We start from the raw sequence: 20,711 nt of genomic DNA, 5'->3' as shown, positions 1-20,711 counted from the left end.
AGACGGTCATGTTTGATTTAATAAGCAGGGCTGGATTTGTTGTCTAATATTTTCTATTTTATTAATAAAATAATCCACAAAAGCATTACTGGTTAAGGATGTTGGAATCTGGGGTTGAGAATCTGTCTGGCTTTTAGTAAGTTTAGAGATCTCTCTAAAAAGTACTCTGGGGTTGTTTTTGTTTTTCTCGATCAGCGAGGCCAAACACGCTGAGCGAGCTTTAATGAGTGTCTTTCTATATTGACTAAGGCTGTCCTTCCAGGCAGGGTGGAACCCCTCTACTTGGACATCCAGCGATTTAGCGATGTGGGTGGGCTGTAAGACTCAGCACCACTGGTGTTCGGGTGGGCTAGATTCGGCCTTAGCGCTAGCATTAGCCTTAGCTTTCCGGCTATGCCGCCGAGACGTCACCCATTCGCCCCGCTGTGAGGGCTCTAACGCCGGAGTGGGGGGTGCTAGCTCTCCCTGAGGCATCCGGGGCTGCTACCAGTGACTCTGTATCCTTTAGTAAAGCCATGATGCTCACCTCCAACTGCTCCACTTTCTCCTCCACAGAGCTAACTAGCTCACATTTAGTACAAACACTATCATTATCACTAGTGGAGGAAAAAGGGTCTAGACTAAACATGCCACACTTCTCACACTCAAAAAGTCCAGAAACAGCCTTAATAAAGTAGAAACTTACCGCCTGCAGTTGATTTGGGCACTGAAATAAACGTCGTTGTAGGTAAAACTGCTGCTCCGCTTTTTGTTGAGTCTTTTGATAAACCTGTGGCTGTAAACACGATCTAACAGCAGTTAGTAAACGTACGACGCAGTAGATCACTAAACAGATCTATAAAAAATAAGCGCTAGAAAGTGACAGAAAGAGGAAAAACAAGCTAAACACGGAGACAGTGATTCCTCCAAGCTCCAGGTCAGGAGTCAGGATTTCACACAAGGGTTAGCGGCAAGCGTCGAGCTACAGAGACCCGATTCAGATCTAGAGGAGAGACAGTTCCTCCAGAAAAGCAGACAAGTGGTTGCTATGGATACTGAATTATTTCATTTCTAACCAAATAATGTATTAGTTTATTTATTTTAGTTATTATATTTTATTCATTTATTTAATTTATTTAGATGTTACTTTGATCTACTTTATTTTTAAATGTTATTTTTTTAAAGTTGACTTGTACTGTCATATTTTATATTTTATCTCCATATTCTGGTTTTATTTGTGTCAGTTTTGTTTATTAATCTTTTCTTAATATTGTTTTTCTTAATATCTTAATATTAAATCATATTTGTATACTTTACTAATTAAATATTAGTTTATTTATTTTATCATATCATTTATTCTTAATCTTCTATTATCTTGAATTTATTTTTTAATGTTTTTAATTTATTAATTTACCTTCGTTCATTTTAGATAAAATATATCAAATAAAATAGATTTTTCTCTTTCAATCCTCGTCTATTGTAAAAACTGTATTTTTCAAGGGAAATAAAGGTTGGTTGATTGATTGTTTAGTTGATTGTATTTTGTTTTAACGGCCACCCAGAATGTAACAGCTGAATCAAGAATGGCTAATCGTTCAAATTACAGCAGACTTTGAGTTTGCACAATATAAGTGTTCATCAACTGAACAAGCACATAGTGAACGTTGGCTCAGTTTGAGCTAGATCTCATTTTTCTTTCCTGTTAGAATTTCTGTTAAAGTTACTAAAGTTACCAGTTTTTTTTAGAAGTTATTAGTGGGGTCAGTTGGTTAAAACATACTAGCTTGTTCAGTAAAATAAAGTTTTAGTCACCAGCAGAACTTATCAGTTACTTATTGAATTGAGAAGATTGATGAAAGCTGGATCTACGGTCAGCGAGGGAGGGGCTCAGAAGGTCCTAAACCTGTAAGACAAAAAAAAAGTCAATACATATATAGAAACTGAATGATGAACTAACTCTTACACACTTGCAGTCAGATAAATATCGAGTCACACAAATAGTTGCAATGGACAGACACTGGTTTGATGGATCCACCATTAGGAAGGAGGGGGGGGGGGTCCTGGAGTCCTGAAAGCCTGTAAGACAACAAAGAAAATCAATACATGTATAGAAACTGAATGATCACCTACCTGTTAGACAGTAGAAAACAGATAGACAGCGAGCTGTACACAGTGACAGATGGATGGACCCTTAATGGACAGATGCACCATTAGGGAGGGAATGGGTAATGGCATCCTCTAAACCTGTAAGACAACAAAGAAAATCAATACATGTATAGAAACTGAATGATCACCTACCTGTTAGACAGGTGAAGACAGATAGACAGCGAGCCGTACACAGTGGCAGATGGATTAAACCTTGATGGACAGATGCACCATCAGGGAGGGAAGGGGTACTGGCATCCTTGGAACCTGAAACACAACAACGACAGTCAATACAGGTTTTGAAACTGAAAGATCACTTTCCTTTTACACAGTTGCAGAACAATACACAGTGAGCCAGACACAGCTGCAGACGGACAGATTGATGGAGGCTGGATCTACGGTCAGCAAGGGAGGGGCTCCGAAGGTCCTAAACCTGTAAGACAAAAAAAAGTCAACACATATATAGAAACTGAATGATGAACTAACTCTTACACACTTGCAGTCAGATAAATATTGAGTCACACAAATAGTTGCAATGGACAGACACTTGTTTGATGGATCCACCATTAGGAAGGAGGGGAGTCCTGAAAGCCTGTAAGACAACAAAGAAAGTCAATACATGTATAGAAACTGAATGATCACCTACCTGTGTTACGGGAAACCTTATTACTTTGTGTGTGATTCTTAATCTAGTAGTATGCAAGTATACTTCAATGTATTGTAATCAAGTTATGCTGTTTCTCTCCTATGCAGTATGCAAGACTATGGCACATGTATAGAACATGTACTCTGTGAGTCATCATAAAGCTTAAGTTAGGAGTAGTTACACTCTGATGTGCTGGTTGCTCATGTTTATGCCCCTATATGGTAGAATAAGTCTGTGAGTGTTTCTAATGTGTATGTACACTTGCAGAATTTAAATATGCAGTCTGTTGTACCACAATGTGGTGGGGAGTAGATGTTTTTGTGTACCAGACACTGTCGACAGGAACTGAAACTGGCTGTGACTGTTTCAACTTCCTCATTTCCTATGTATATAAGAAAGCCATGCATACTTGTTAAGCAGCGACTATATTCTGTTGCTCGAATAAAGTTATTACTCACTGCAATACAAGACAGGGTTGTGTTGTTTCTCAACTTCCACCACACCTGTTAGACAGTAGCAAACAGATAGACAACGAGCCGTACACAGTGACAGATGGATGGACCCTTGATGGACAGATGCACCATTAGGGAGGGAAGGGGTAATGGCATCCTCAGAACCTGTAAGACAACAAAGAAAATCAATACATGTATAGAAACTGAATGATCACCTACCTGTTAGACAGAAGCAAAAAGATAGACAGCAAGCCGTACACAGTTGCAGAAGGATGGACCCTTGATGCACAGATGCACCATCAGGGAGGAAAGGGGTATTGGCATCCTCAGAACCTAAAGGATAACAAAGACAATCAATACAGGTTTTGAAACTGAAAGATCACTTACCTTTTACACAGTTGCAGAACAATAGACAGTGAGGCAGACACAGCTTCAGATGGACAGATTGATGGTGGCTGAATCTACGTTCAGGGAGGGAGGGGCTCTGAAAGTCCTAAACCTGTAAGACAAAAAAAACAAAACGTCAATACCTGTATAGAAACTGAATGATGAACTAACTCTTGCACACTTGCAGTCAGAAAGATCGAGTCACAAATAGTTGCAATGGACAGACGCTTGTTTGAAGGATCCACCATTGGGAAGGAGGGGGGGGGGGGGGGTCCTGGGGTCCTGAAAGCCTGTAAGACAACAAAGAAAATCAACACATGTATAGAAACTGAATGATCACCTACCTGTTAGACAGTAGCAAACAGATTGACAGCGAGCCGTACACAGTGGCAGATGGATTAAACCTTGATGGACAGATGCACCATCAGGGAGGGAAGGGGTAATGGCATCCTCGGAACCTGAAAGACAACAAGACAGTCAATACAGGTTTTGAAACTGAAAGATCACTTACCTTTTACACAGTTGCAGAACAATACACAGTGAGCTAGACACAGCTGCAGACGGACAGATTGATGGAGGCTAGATCTACGGTCAGCTAGGGAGTGGCTCAGAAGGTCCTAAACCTGTAAGACAAAAAAAGTCAATACATATATAGAAACTGAATGATGACCTAACTCTTACATACTTGCAGTCAGATAAATATCGAGTCACACAAATAGTTGCAATAGACAGACACTTGTTTGATGGATCCACCATTAGGAAGGAGGGGGGGGGGGGTCCTGGAGTCCGGAAAGCCTGTAAGGCAACAAAGAAAATCAATACATCTATAGAAACTGAATGATCACTTACCTGTTAGACAGTCGAAAACAGATAGACAGCGAGCCATACACAGTGACACATGGATGGACCCTTGATGGACAGATGCACCATCAGGGAGGAAAGGGGTAATGGCATCCTCTAAACCTGTAAGACAACAAAGAAAATCAATACAATACCTACCTGTTAGACAGTAGCAAACAGATAGACAACGAGCCGTACACAGTGACAGATGGATGGACCCTTGATGGACAGATGCACCATCAGGGAGGGAGGGGGTAATGGCATCCTCTAAACCTGTAAGACAACAAAGAAAATCAATACATGTATAGAAACTGAATGATCACCTACCTGTTAGACAGTAGCAAACAGATTGACAGCGAGCCGTACTAGTGGCAGATGGATTAAACCTTGATGGACAGATGCACCATCAAGGAGGGAAAGGGTAATGGCATCCTCTAAACCTGTAAGACAAAAAAAACCTGTAAGACATAAATGTATAGAAACTGAATGATCACCTACCTGTTAGTCAGTAGCAAACAGATAGACAGCAAGCCGTACACAGTTGCAGATGGATGGACCCTTGATGGACAGATGCACCATCAGGGAGGGAAGGGGCATTGGCATTCTCAGAACCTAAATGATAACAAAGACAATCAATACAGGTTTTGAAACTGAAAGATCACTTACCTTTTACACAGTTGCAGAACAATAGGGAGTGAGGAAGACACAGCTGCAGATGGACAGATTGATGGTGGCTGAATCTACGGTCAGGGAGGGAGGGGCTCTGAAAGTCCTAAACCTTTAAGACAAAAAAAACAAAAAAAAACGTCAATACATGTATAGAAACTGAATGATGACCTAACTCTTACACACTTGCAGTCAGATAGATATCGAGTCACACAAATAGTTGGAATGGACAGACCCTTGTTTGATGGATCCACCATTAGGAAGGAGGGGGGGTCCTGGAGTCCTGAAAGCCTGTAAGACAACAAAGAAAATCAATACATGTATAGAAACTGAATTATCACCTACCTGTTAGACAGTAGCAAACAGATAGACAGCGAGCCGTACACAGTTGCAGATGGATGGACCCTTGATGGACAGATGAACCATCAGGTAGGGAAGGGATATTGGCATCCTCAGAACCTGAAAGATAACAAACAGTGTCAATACATGTATAGAAACTGAAAGATCACTTACCTTTTACACAGTTGCAGAACAATAGACAGTGAGCTAGACACAGCTGCAGATGGATGGACGCTTGATGGACAGATGCACCATCAGGGAGGGAAGGGGTATTGGCATCCTCAGAACCTAAATGATAACAACGACAATCAATACAGTTTTTGAAACTGAAAGATCACTTACCTTTTACACAGATGCAGAACAATAGACAGTGAGCCAGACACAGCTGCAGATGGACAGATTGATGGTGGCTGGATCTACGGTCAAGGAGGTAGGGGCTCTGAACGTCCTGAACCTGTAAGACAACAAAGAAAGTCAATACATGTATAGAAACTGAATGATCACCTACCTGTTAGACAGTAGCAGACAGATAGACAGCAAACCGTACACAGTGACAGATGGATGGACCATTGATTGACAGATGCACCATCAGGGAGGGAAGGGGTAATGGCATCCTCTAAACCTGTAAGACAACAAAGAAAATCAATACATGTTTAGAAACTGAATGATAACCTACCTTTTAGACAGTAGCAAACAGATTGACAGCGAGTTGTACACAGTGACAGATCTATGGAGCCTTGATGGACAGATGCACCATCAGAAAAGGAAGGGGTAATGGCATCCTCTAAACCTGTAAGACAACAAAGAAAATCAATACATGTAAAGAAACCGAATGATCACCTACCTGTTAGACAGAAGAAAACAGATTGACAGCGAGCCATACACAGTGACAGATGGATGAACCGTTGATGGACAGATGCACCATCAGGGAGGGAAGGGGTAATGGCATCCTCTAAACCTGTAAGACAAAAAAAAAAAATCAATACATGTTTAGAAACTGAATGATCACCTACCTTTTAGACAGTAGCAAACAGATTGACAGCGAGTTGTACACAGTGACAGATCTATGGAGCCTTGATGGACAGATGCACCGTCAGGGAGGGAAGGGGTAATGGCATTCTCTAAACCTGTAAGACAACAAAGAAAATCAATACATGTAAAGAAACCGAATTATCACCTACCTGTTAGACAGAAGAAAACAGATTGACAGCGAGCCGTACACAGTGACAGATGGATGGACCGTTGATGGACAGATGCACCATCAGGGAGGGAAGGGGTAATGGCATCCTCTAAACCTGTAAGACAACAAAGAAAATCAATACATGTATAGAAACTGAATGATGAACTAACTCTTACAGACTGGCAGTAAGAAAGGTCGAGTCATACAAATAGTTGCAATGGACAGACACTTGTTTAATGGATCCACCATTAAGAAGGAGGGGGGGTCCTGGAGTCCTGAAAGCCTGTAAGACAACAAAGAAAGTCAATACATGTATAGAAACTGAATGATCACCTACCTGTTAGACAGTAGCAAACAGATAGACAGCGAGCCGGACACAGTGACAGATGGATGGACCCTTGATGGACAGATGCACCATCAGGGAGGGAATGGGTAATGGCATCCTCTAAAACTATAAGACAACAAAGAAAATCAATACATGCATAGAAACTGAATGATCACCTACCTGTTAGACAGTAGCAAACAGATGGACAGCGAGCCGGACACAGTGGCAGATGGATGGAACCTTGATGGACAGATGCACCATCAGGGAGGGAAGAGATAATGGCATCCTAAAAACCTGTAAAACAAAGAAAATCAATAAATGTATAGAAACTGAATGATCACCTACCTGTTAGTCAGTAGCAAACAGATAGACAGCAAGCCGTACACAGTTGCAGATGGATAGACCCTTGATGGACAGATGCACAATCAGGGAGGGAAGGGGTAATGGCATCCTCTAAACCTGTAAGACAACAAAGAAAATCAATACATGTATAGAAACTGAATGATGTCCTAACTCTTACACACTTGCAGTCAGATAGATATCGAGTCACACAAATAGTTGGAATGGACAGACCCTTGTTTGATGGATCCACCATTAGGAAGGAGGGGGGGTCCTGGAGTCCTGAAAGCCTGTAAGACAACAAAGAAAATCAATACATGTATAGAAACTGAATTATCACCTACCTGTTAGACAGTAGCAAACAGATAGACAGCGAGCCGTACACAGTTGCAGATGGATGGACCCTTGATGGACAGATGAACCATCAGGTAGGGAAGGGATATTGGCATCCTCAGAACCTGAAAGATAACAAACAGTGTCAATACATGTATAGAAACTGAAAGATCACTTACCTTTTACACAGTTGCAGAACAATAGACAGTGAGCTAGACACAGCTGCAGATGGATGGACTCTTGATGGACAGATGCACCATCAGGGAGGGAAGGGGTATTGGCATCCTCAGAACCTAAATGATAACAACGACAATCAATACAGTTTTTGAAACTGAAAGATCACTTACCTTTTACACAGATGCAGAACAATAGACAGTGAGCCAGACACAGCTGCAGATGGACAGATTGATGGTGGCTGGATCTACGGTCAAGGAGGTAGGGGCTCTGAACGTCCTGAACGTGTAAGACAACAAAGAAAGTCAATACATGTATAGAAACTGAATGATCATCTACCTGTTAGACAGTAGCAGACAGATAGACAGCAAACCGTACACAGTGACAGATGGATGGACCATTGATTGACAGATGCACCATCAGGGAGGGAAGGGGTAATGGCATCCTCTAAACCTGTAAGACAACAAAGAAAATCAATACATGTTTAGAAACTGAATGATCACCTACCTTTTAGACAGTAGCAAACAGATTGACAGCGAGTTGTACACAGTGACAGATCTATGGAGCCTTGATGGACAGATGCACCATCAGAAAAGGAAGGGGTAATGGCATCCTCTAAACCTGTAAGACAACAAAGAAAATCAATACATGTAAAGAAACCGAATGATCACCTACCTGTTAGACAGAAGAAAACAGATTGACAGCGAGCCATACACAGTGACAGATGGATGAACCGTTGATGGACAGATGCACCATCAGGGAGGGAAGGGGTAATGGCATCCTCTAAACCTGTAAGACAAAAAAAAAAAATCAATACATGTTTAGAAACTGAATGATCACCTACCTTTTAGACAGTAGCAAACAGATTGACAGCGAGCCGTACACAGTGACAGATCTATGGAGCCTTGATGGACAGATGCACCGTCAGGGAGGGAAGGGGTAATGGCATTCTCTAAACCTGTAAGACAACAAAGAAAATCAATACATGTAAAGAAACCGAATTATCACCTACCTATTAGACAGAAGAAAACAGATTGACAGCGAGCCGTACACAGTGACAGATGGATGGACCGTTGATGGACAGATGCACCATCAGGGAGGGAAGGGGTAATGGCATCCTCTAAACCTGTAAGACAACAAAGAAAATCAATACATGTATAGAAACTGAATGATGAACTAACTCTTACAGACTGGCAGTAAGAAAGATCGAGTCATACAAATAGTTGCAATGGACAGACACTTGTTTAATGGATCCACCATTAAGAAGGAGGGGGGGTCCTGGAGTCCTGAAAGCCTGTAAGACAACAAAGAAAGTCAATACATGTATAGAAACTGAATGATCACCTACCTGTTAGACAGTAGCAAACAGATAGACAGCGAGCCGGACACAGTGACAGATGGATGGACCCTTGATGGACAGATGCACCATCAGGGAGGGAATGGGTAATGGCATCCTCTAAAACTATAAGACAACAAAGAAAATCAATACATGCATAGAAACTGAATGATCACCTACCTGTTAGACAGTAGCAAACAGATGGACAGCGAGCCGGACACAGTGGCAGATGGATGGAACCTTGATGGACAGATGCACCATCAGGGAGGGAAGAGATAATGGCATCCTAAAAACCTGTAAAACAAAGAAAATCAATAAATGTATAGAAACAGAATGATCACCTACCTGTTAGTCAGTAGCAAACAGATAGACAGCAAGCCGTACATAGTTGCAGATGGATGGACCCTTGATGGACAGATGCACAATCAGGGAGGGAAGGGGTAATGGCATCCTCTAAACCTGTAAGACAACAAAGAAAATCAATACATGTATAGAAACTGAATGATGACCTAACTCTTACACACTTGCAGTCAGATAGATATCGAGTCACACAAATAGTTGGAATGGACAGACCCTTGATGGACAGATGCACCATCAAGGAGGGAAGGGGTAATGGCATCCTCTAAACCTGTAAGACAACAAAGAAAATAAATACATGTATAGAAACTGAATGATCACCTACCTGTTAGAGAGTTGCAGACAGATACACAGCGAGCTGCACACAGTGACAGATGAATCGACCATTGATGGACAGATGCACCATCAGGGAGGGAAGGGGTATTGGCATCCTCAGAACCTGAAAGACAACAAAGAAAATCAATACATGTATAGAAACTGAATTATCACCTACCTGTTAGACAGTAGCAAACAGATTGACAGCGAGTTGTACACAGTGACAGATCTATGGAGCCTTGATGGACAGATGCACCATCAGAAAAGGAAGGGGTAATGGCATCCTCTAAACCTGTAAGACAACAAAGAAAATCAATACATGTAAAGAAACCGAATGATCACCTACCTGTTAGACAGAAGAAAACAGATTGACAGCGAGCCATACACAGTGACAGATGGATGAACCGTTGATGGACAGATGCACCATCAGGGAGGGAAGGGGTAATGGCATCCTCTAAACCTGTAAGACAAAAAAAAAAAATCAATACATGTTTAGAAACTGAATGATCACCTACCTTTTAGACAGTAGCAAACAGATTGACAGCGAGTTGTACACAGTGACAGATCTATGGAGCCTTGATGGACAGATGCACCGTCAGGGAGGGAAGGGGTAATGGCATTCTCTAAACCTGTAAGACAACAAAGAAAATCAATACATGTAAAGAAACCGAATTATCACCTACCTGTTAGACAGAAGAAAACAGATTGACAGCGAGCCGTACACAGTTGCAGATGGATGGACCCTTGATGGACAGATGAACCATCAGGGAGGGAAGGGGTATTGGCATCCTCAGAACCTGAAAGATAACAAAGACAATCAATACAGGTTTTGAAACTGAAAGATCACTTACCTTTTACACAGTAACAAACAGATTGACAGCGAGTTGTACACAGTGACAGATCTATGGAGCCTTGATGGACAGATGCACAATCAGGGAGGGAAGGGGTAATGGCATCCTCTAAACCTGTAAGACAACAAAGAAAATCAATACATGTATAGAAACTGAATGATGAACTAACTCTTACACACTGGCAGTCAGAAAGATCGAGTCATACAAATAGTTGCAATGGACAGACACTTGTTTAATGGATCCACCATTAAGAAGGAGGGGGGGTCCTGGAGTCCTGAAAGCCTGTAAGACAACAAAGAAAGTCAATACATGTATAGAAACTGAATGATCACCTACCTGTTAGACAGTAGCAAACAGATGGACAGCGAGCCGGACACAGTGGCAGATGGATGGAACCTTGATGGACAGATGCACCATCAGGGAGGGAATGGGTAATGGCATCCTCTAAAACTATAAGACAACAAAGAAAATCAATACATGTATAGAAACTGAATGATCACCTACCTGTTAGACAGTAGCAAACAGATAGACAGCGAGCCGTACACAGTGGCAGATGGATGCACCATCAGGGTGGGAAGGGGTAATGGCATCCTCTGAACCTGTATGACAACAAAGAAAATCAATACATGTATACAAACTGAATGATCACCTACCTGTTAGACAGTAGCAAACAGATAGACAGCGAGCCGGACACAGTGGCAGATGGATGGAACCTTGATGGACAGATGCACCATCAGGGAGGTAAGGGGTATTGGCATCCTCAGAACCTAAATGATAACAACGACAATCAATACAGGTTTTGAAACTGAAAGCTCACTTACCTTTTACACAGTTGCAGAACAATAGGGAGTGAGGCAGACACAGCTGCAGATGGACAGATTGATGGTGGCTGAATCTACGGTCAGGGAGGGAGGGGCTCTGAAAGTCCTAAACCTTTTAGACAAAAAAAACAAAAAAAAACGTCAGTACATGTATAGAAACTGAATGATGACCTAACTCTTACACACTTGCAGTCAGATAGATATCGAGTCACACAAATAGTTGGAATGGACAGACCCTTGTTTGATGGATCCACCATTAGGAAGGAGGGGGGGTCCTGGAGTCCTGAAAGCCTGTAAGACAACAAAGAAAGTCAATACATGTATAGAAACTGAATGATCACCTACGTGTTAGACAGTAGCAAACAGATAGACAGCGAGCCGGACACAGTGACAGATGGATGGACCCTTGATGGACAGATGCACCATCAGGGAGGGAATGGGTAATGGCATCCTCTAAAACTATAAGACAACAAAGAAAATCAATACATGCATAGAAACTGAATGATCACCTACCTGTTAGACAGTAGCAAACAGATGGACAGCGAGCCGGACACAGTGGCAGATGGATGCACCATCAGGGTGGGAAGGGGTAATGGCATCCTCTGAACCTGTATGACAACAAAGAAAATCAATACATGTATACAAACTGAATGATCACCTACCTGTTAGACAGTAGCAAACAGATAGACAGCGAGCCGGACACAGTGGCAGATGGATGGAACCTTGATGGACAGATGCACCATCAGGGAGGTAAGGGGTAATGGCATCCTCTAAACCTGTAAGACAACAAACAGTGTCAATACATGTATACAAACTGAATGATCACCTACCTGTTAGACAGTAGCAAACAGACAGATAGCGAGCCGTACACAGTGACAGATGTATGGACCCTTGATGGACAGATGCACCATCAGGGAGGGAAGGGGTATTGGCATCCTCAGAACCTAAATGATAACAACGACAATCAATACAGGTTTTGAAACTGAAAGCTCACTTACCTTTTACACAGTTGCAGAACAATAGGGAGTGAGGCAGACACAGCTGCAGATGGACAGATTGATGGTGGCTGAATCTACGGTCAGGGAGGGAGGGGCTCTGAAAGTCCTAAACCTTTTAGACAAAAAAAACAAAAAAAAACGTCAGTACATGTATAGAAACTGAATGATGACCTAACTCTTACACACTTGCAGTCAGATAGATATCGAGTCACAAAAATAGTTGGAATGGACAGACCCTTGTTTGATGGATCCACCATTAGGAAGGAGGGGGGGTCCTGGAGTCCTGAAAGCCTGTAAGACAACAAAGAAAGTCAATACATGTATAGAAACTGAATGATCACCTACGTGTTAGACAGTAGCAAACAGATAGATAGCGAGCCGTACACAGTGACAGAGGGATGGACCCTTGATGGACAGATGCACCATCAGGGAGGGAAGGGGTAATGGCATCCTCTAAACCTGTAAGACAACAAACAGTGTCAATACATGTATAGAAACTGAATGATCACCTACCTGTTAGACAGTAGCAAACAGACAGATAGCGAGCCGTACACAGTGACAGATGTATGGACCCTTGATGGACAGATGCACCATCAGGGAGGGAAGGGGTATTGGCATCCTCAGAACCAAAATGATAACAACGACAATCAATACAGGTTTTGAAACTGAAAGATCACTTACCTTTTACACAGTTGCAGAACAATAGGGAGTGAGGCAGACACAGCTGCAGATGGACAGATTGATGGTGGCTGAATCCACGGTCAGGGAGGGAGGGCCTCTGAAAGTCCTAAACCTTTTAGACAAAAAAAAAAAAAAAAAACGTCAATACATGTATAGAAACTGAATGATGACCTAACTCTTACACACTTGCAGTCAGATAGATATCGAGTCACACAAATAGTTGGAATGGACAGACCCTTGTTTGATGGATCCACCATTAGGAAGGAGGGGGGGGTCCTGGAGTCCTGAAAGCCTGTAAGACAACAAAGAAAGTCAATACATGTATAGAAACTGAATGATCACCTACCTGTTAGACAGTAGCAAACAGATAGACAGCGAGCTGTACACAGTGGCAGATGGATGCACCATCAGGGTGGGAAGGGGTAATGGCATCCTCTGAACCTGTATGACAACAAAGAAAATCAATAAGATAAGATAAGATAAGATAAGATAGTCCTTTATTAGTCCCGCAGTGGGGAAATTCACAGTGTAACAGCAGAAAGGGATAGCAGGACACTCAGTTACAAAAATTTAGATAAATAAATAATTTACACTATATACACACAATATAGATAAGAATTAAAAAAGCAATAAACAATATTATTTACAGCAAAAGACTCTTAATTGCACATGGGGGTGGGATATTGCACATAGTATTCCCTGAACATGAACATGTGTGTGTAGTTAAGTGTGTGTGTATGTGGTCCGCTGGGAGCAGTGTTGGTTGTGTAGTCTGACGGCAGCAGGAAGGAAGGACCTGCGATACCGCTCCTTCACACACTTGGGGTGAAGCAGCCTGTCGCTAAAGGAGCTGCCTCTATAGGATGGGAACCACTGCTACATCTATACATGTATAGAAACTGAATAATCACCTACCTGTTAGACAGTAGCAAACAGATAGACAGCGAGCCGTACACAGTGGCAGATGGATGCACCATCAGGGTGGGAAGGGGTAATGGCATCCTCTGAACCTGTATGACAACAAAGAAAATCAATACATGTATAGAAACTGAATGATCACCTACCTGTTAGTCAGTAGCTAACAGATAGACAACAAGCCGTACACAGTTGCAGATGGATGGACCCTTGATGGACAGATGCACCATCAGGGAGGGAAGGGGTATTGACATCCTCAGAACCTAAATGATAACAACGACAATCAATACAGGTTTTGAAACTGAAAGATCACTTACCTTTTACACAGTTGCAGAACAATAGGGAGTGAGGCAGACACAGCTGCAGATGGACAGATTGATGTTGGCTGAATCTACGGTCAGTAAGGGAGGGGCTCTGAAAGTCCTAAACCTTTAAGACAAAAAAAAACGTCAATACATGTATAGAAACTGAATGAGGACCTAACTCTTACACACTTGCAGTCAGATAGATATCGAGTCACACAAATAGTTGGAATGGACAGACCCTTGTTTGATGGATCCACCATTAGGAAGGAGGGGGGGTCCTGGAGTCCTGAAAGCCTGTTAGACAACAAAGAAATTCAATACATGTATAGAAACTGAATGATCACCTACCTGTTAGACAGTAGAAAACAGATAGACAGCGAGCCATACACAGTGGCAGATGGATGGAACCTTGATGGACAGATGCACCATCAGGGAGAGAAGGGGTAATGGCATCCTCTAAACCTGTAAGACAACAAACAGTGTCAATACATGTATAGAAACTGAATGATCACCTACCTGTTAGTCAGTAGCAAACAGATAGACAGCGAGCTGCACACAGTGACAGATGAATCGACCCTTGATGGACAGATGCACCATCAGGGAGGGAAGGGGTATTGGCATCCTCAGAACCTGAAAGATAACAAAGAAAATCAATACAGGTTTTGAAACTGAAAGATCACTTACCTTTTACACAGTTGCAGAACATTAGACAGTGAGCCAGACACAGCTGCAGATAGACAGATTGATGGTGGCTGGATCTACGGTAAGTGAGGGACGGGCTCAGAAGGTCCTAAACCTGTAAGACAAATAAAAAAGTCAAAACATGTATAGAAACTGAATAATGAACTAACTCTTACACACTTGCAGTACAATAGATATCGAGTCACACAAATAGTTGCAATGGACAGATCCTTGTTTGATGGATCCACCATTAGGAAGGGGGGGGGCGGAGTCCTGAAAGCCTGTTAGACATCAAAGAAAATCAATACATGCATAGAAACTGAATGATCACCTACCTTTTAGAATGTAGCAAACAGATAGACAGCGAGCCGTTACACAGTGACAGATGGATGGACCCTTAATGGACAGATGCACCATCAGGGAGGGAAGGGGTAATGGCATCCTCTAAACCTGTAAGACAACAAAGAAAATAAATACATGTATAGAAACTGAATGATCACCTACCTGTTAGAGAGGTGCAGACAGATAGACAGCGAGCTGCACACAGTGACAGATGAATCGACCATTGATGGACAGATGCACCATCAGGGAGGGAAGGGGTATTGGCATTCTCAGAACCTGAAAGACAACAAAGAAAAATCAATACATGTATAGAAACTGAATGATTACCTACCTGTTAGAAGGGTGCAGACAGATAGACAGCGAGCCATACACAGTGACAGATGGATGGACCCTTGATGGACAGATGCACCATCAGGGAGGGAAGGGGTAATGGCATCCTCTAAACCTGTAAGACAACAAACAGTGTCAATACATGTATAGAAACTGAATGATCACCTACCTGTTAGACAGTAGCAAACAGACAGATAGCGAGCCGTACACAGTGACAGATGTATGGACCCTTGATGGACAGATGCACCATCAGGGAGGGAAGGGGTATTGGCATCCTCAGAACCAAAATGATAACAATGACAATCAATACAGGTTTTGAAACTGAAAGATCACTTACCTTTTACACAGTTGCAGAACAATAGGGAGTGAGGCAGACACAGCTGCAGATGGACAGATTGATGGTGGCTGAATCTACGGTCAGGGAGGGAGGGGCTCTGAAAGTCCTAAACCTTTTAGACAAAAAAAACAAAAAAAAAACGTCAATACATGTATAGAAACTGAATGATGACCTAACTCTTACACACTTGCAGTCAGATAGATATCGAGTCACAAAAATAGTTGGAATGGACAGACCCTTGTTTGATGGATCCACCATTAGGAAGGAGGGGGGGTCCTGGAGTCCTGAAAGCCTGTAAGACAACAAAGAAAGTCAATACATGTACAGAAACTGAATGATCACCTACCTGTTAGACAGTAGCAAACAGATAGATAGCGAGCCGTACACAGTGACAGATGGATGGACCCTTGATGGACAGATGCACCATCAGGGGGGGGAAGGGGTAATGGCATCCTCTAAACCTGTAAGACAACAAACAGTGTCAATACATGTATAGAAACTGAATGATTACCTACCTGTTAGACAGTAGCAAACAGATAGACAGCGAGCCGTACACAATGACAGATGGATGGACCCTTGATGGACAGATGCACCATCAGGGAGGGAATGGGTAATGGCATCCTCTAAAACCATAAGACAACAAAGAAAATCAATACATGTATAGAAACTGAATGATCACCTACCTGTTAGACAGTAGCAAACAGATGGACAGCAAGCCGTACACAGTTGCAGATGGATGGACTCTTGATGGACAGATGCACCATCAGGGAGGGAAGGGGTATTGGCATCCTCAGAACCTAAATGATAACAACGACAATCAATACAGGTTTTGAAACTGAAAGATCACTTACCTTTTACACAGTTGCAGAACAATAGACAGTGAGCCAGACACAGCTGCAGATGGACAGATTGATGGTGGCTGGATCTACGGTCAAGGAGGTAGGGGCTCTGAACGTCCTGAACCTGTAAGACAACAAAGAAAGTCAATACATGTATAGAAACTGAATGATCACCTACCTGTTAGACAGTAGCAGACAGATAGACAGCGAGTTGTACACAGTGACAGATCTATGGACCCTTAATGGACAGATGCACCATCAGGGTGGGAAGGGGTAATGGCATCCTCTAAACCTGTAAGACAACAAAGAAAATCAATACATATTTAGAAACTGAATGATCACCTACCTTTTAGACAGTAGCAAACAGATTGACAGCGAGTTGTACACAGTGACAGATCTATGGACCCTTAATGGACAGATGCACCATCAGGGAGGGAAGGGGTAATGGCATCCTCTAAACCTGTAAGACAACAAAGAAAATAAATACATGTATAGAAACTGAATGATCACCTACCTTTTAGAGAGGTGCAGACAGATAGACAGCGAGCTGCAAACAGTGACAGATGAATCGACCATTGATGGATAGATGCACCATTAGGGAGGGAAGGGGTATTGGCATTCTCAGAACCTGAAAGACAACAAAGAAAATCAATACATGTACAGAAACTGAATGATCACCTACCTGTTAGAAGGGTGCAGACAGATAGACAGCGAGCCATACACAGTGACAGATGGATGGACCCTTGATGGACAGATGCACCATCAGGGAGGAAAGGGGTAATGGCATCCTCTAAACCTGTAAGACAACAAACAGTGTCAATAAATGTATAGAAACTGAATGATCACCTACCTGTTAGACAGTAGCAAACAGACAGATAGCGAGCCGTACACAGTGACAGATGTATGGACCCTTGATGGATAGATGCACCATCAGGGAGGGAAGGGGTATTGGCATCCTCAGAACCTGAAAGATAACAAAGAAAATCAATACAGGTTTTGAAACTGAAAGATCACTTACCTTTTACACAGTTGCAGAACATTAGACAATGAGCTAGACACAGCTGCAGATAGACAGTTTGATGGTGGCTGGATCTACGGTAAGTGAGGGACGGGCTCAGAAGGTCCTAAACCTGTAAGACAAATAAAAAAGTCAAAACATGTATAGAAACTGAATAATGAACTAACTCTTACACACTTGCAGTACAATAGATATCGAGTCACACAAATAGTTGCAATGGATAGATCCTTGTTTGATGGATCCACAATTAGGAAGGGGGGGGGCGGAGACCTGAAAGCCTGTTAGACATCAAAGAAAATCAATACATGCATAGAAACTGAATGATCACCTACCTTTTAGAATGTAGCAAACAGATAGCGAGCCGTACACAGTGACAGATGGATGGACCCTTAATGGACAGATGCACCACCAGGGAGGGAAGGGGTAATGGCATCCTCTAAACCTGTAAGACAACAACGAAAATAAATACATGTTTAGAAACTGAATGATCACCTACCTGTTAGAGAGGTGCAGACAGATAGACAGCGAGCCATACACAGTGACAGATGGATGGACCCTTGATGGACAGATGCACCATCAGGGAGGGAATGGGTAATGGCATCCTCTAAAACTATAAGACAACAAAGAAAATCAATACATGTATAGAAACTGAATGATCACCTACCTGTTAGACAGTAGCAAACAGATAGACAGCGAGTCGTACACAGTGGCAGATGGATGCAACATCAGGGTGGGAAGGGGTAATGGCATCCTCTGAACCTGTATGACAACAAAGAAAATCAATACATGTGTAGAAACTGAATGATCACCTACCTGTTAGACAGTAGCAAACAGATTGACAGCGAGCCGTACACAGTGTCAGATTGATGAAACCTTGATTGACCGATGGACCATTAGGGAGGGAAGGGGAAATGGCATCCTCAGAACCTAAAAGACAACAAAGATAGTCAATACAGGTTTTGAAACTGAAAGATCACTTACCTTTTACGCAGTTGCAGAACAATACACAGTGAGCCAGACACAGCTGCAGACGGACCGATTGATGCAGGCTGGATCTACAGTCAGCGAGGGAGGGGCTCAGAAGGTCCTAAACCTATAAGACAAAAAAAAGTCAATACATGTATAGAAACTGAATGATGAACTAACTCTTACACACTTGCAGTCAGAAAGATCGAGTCACACAAATAGTTGCAATGGACAGACTTATTTGATGGATCCACCATTAGGAAGGAGGGGGGGTCCTGGAGTCCTGAAAGCCTATAAGACAACAAAGAAAGTCAATACATGTATAGAAACTGATTGATTACCTACCTGTTAGACAGTAGCAAACAGATAGACAACGAGCCGTAAACAGTGGCAGATGGATGGACCCTTGATGGACAGATGCACCATCAGCGAGGGAAGGGGTAATGGCATCCTCGGAACCTGAAAGACAACAAGGACAGTCAATACAGGTTTTGAAACTGAAAGATCACTTACCTTTTACACAGTTGCAGAACAATACACAGTGAGCCAGACACAGCTGCAGACGGACAGATTGATGGAGGCCAGATCTACGGTCAGCGAGGGACGGGCTCAGAAGGTCCTAAACCTGTCAGACAAAAAAAAGTTAATACATGTGTAGAAACTGAATGATGAACTAACTCTTACACACTTGCAATCGGATAGATATCGAGTTACACAAATAGTTGCAATGGACAGATCCTTGTTTGATGGATACACCATTAGGAAGGAGGGGGGGTCCTGGAGTCCTGAAAGCCATTAAAAAAACAAAGAAAATCAATACATGTATAGAAACTGAATGATCACCTACCTGTTACACAGTAGCAAATAGATAGATAGACAGCCGTACTCAGTGACAGATCTATGGAGCCTTGATGGACAGATGCACCATCAGAGGGAAGGGGTAATGGCATCCTCTAAACCTGTAAGACAACAAAGAAAATCAATACATGTATAGAAACTGAATGATGAACTAACTCTTACACACTTGCAGTCAGAAAGATCGAGTCACACAAATAGTTGCAATGGACAGACACTTGTTTAATGGATCCACCATTAGGAAGGAGGGCGGGTGGTGTCCTGGAGTCCTGAAAGCCTGTAAGACAACAAAGAAAGTCAATACATGTATAGAAACTGAATGATCACCTACCTGTTAGACAGTAGCAAACAGATAGACAGCGAGCCGTACACAGTGACAGATGGATGGATCCTTGATGGAAAGATGCACCATCAGGGAGGGAATGGGTAATGGCATCCTCTAAAACTATAAGACAACAAAGAAAATCAATACATGTATAGAAACTGAATGATCACCTACCTGTTAGACAGTAGAAAACAGATAGACAGCGAGCTGTACACAGTGGCAGATGGATGGAACCTTGATGGACAGATGCACCATCAGGGAGGGAAGGGGTAATGGCATCCTCGGAACCTGAAAGACAACAAAGACAGTCAATACAGGTTTTGATACTGAAAGATCACTTACCTTTTACACAGTTGTAGAACAATACACAATACACAGTGATCACCTACCTGTTAGATAGGTGCAGACAGATATACAATGAGCCATACACAGTTGCAGATGGATGGAACCTTGATGGCTAGATCCACCATCAGGGAGGGACCTGAACCTGTAAGACAAAAAAAAGTCAGTACATGTATAGAAACTGAATTATCACCTACCTGTTAGACAGTAGCAAACTGTTAGACAGTAGAAAACAGATACACAGCAAGCCAAACAAAGTGGCAGATGGATGGACCCTTGGTGCACAGATGCA

This window comes from Salminus brasiliensis, chromosome 21 (genome assembly GCF_030463535.1).
Source record: "Salminus brasiliensis chromosome 21, fSalBra1.hap2, whole genome shotgun sequence".
Classification (NCBI taxonomy): Eukaryota; Metazoa; Chordata; class Actinopteri; order Characiformes; family Bryconidae; genus Salminus; species Salminus brasiliensis.
Note: the sequence above shows the minus strand (reverse complement) of the source record.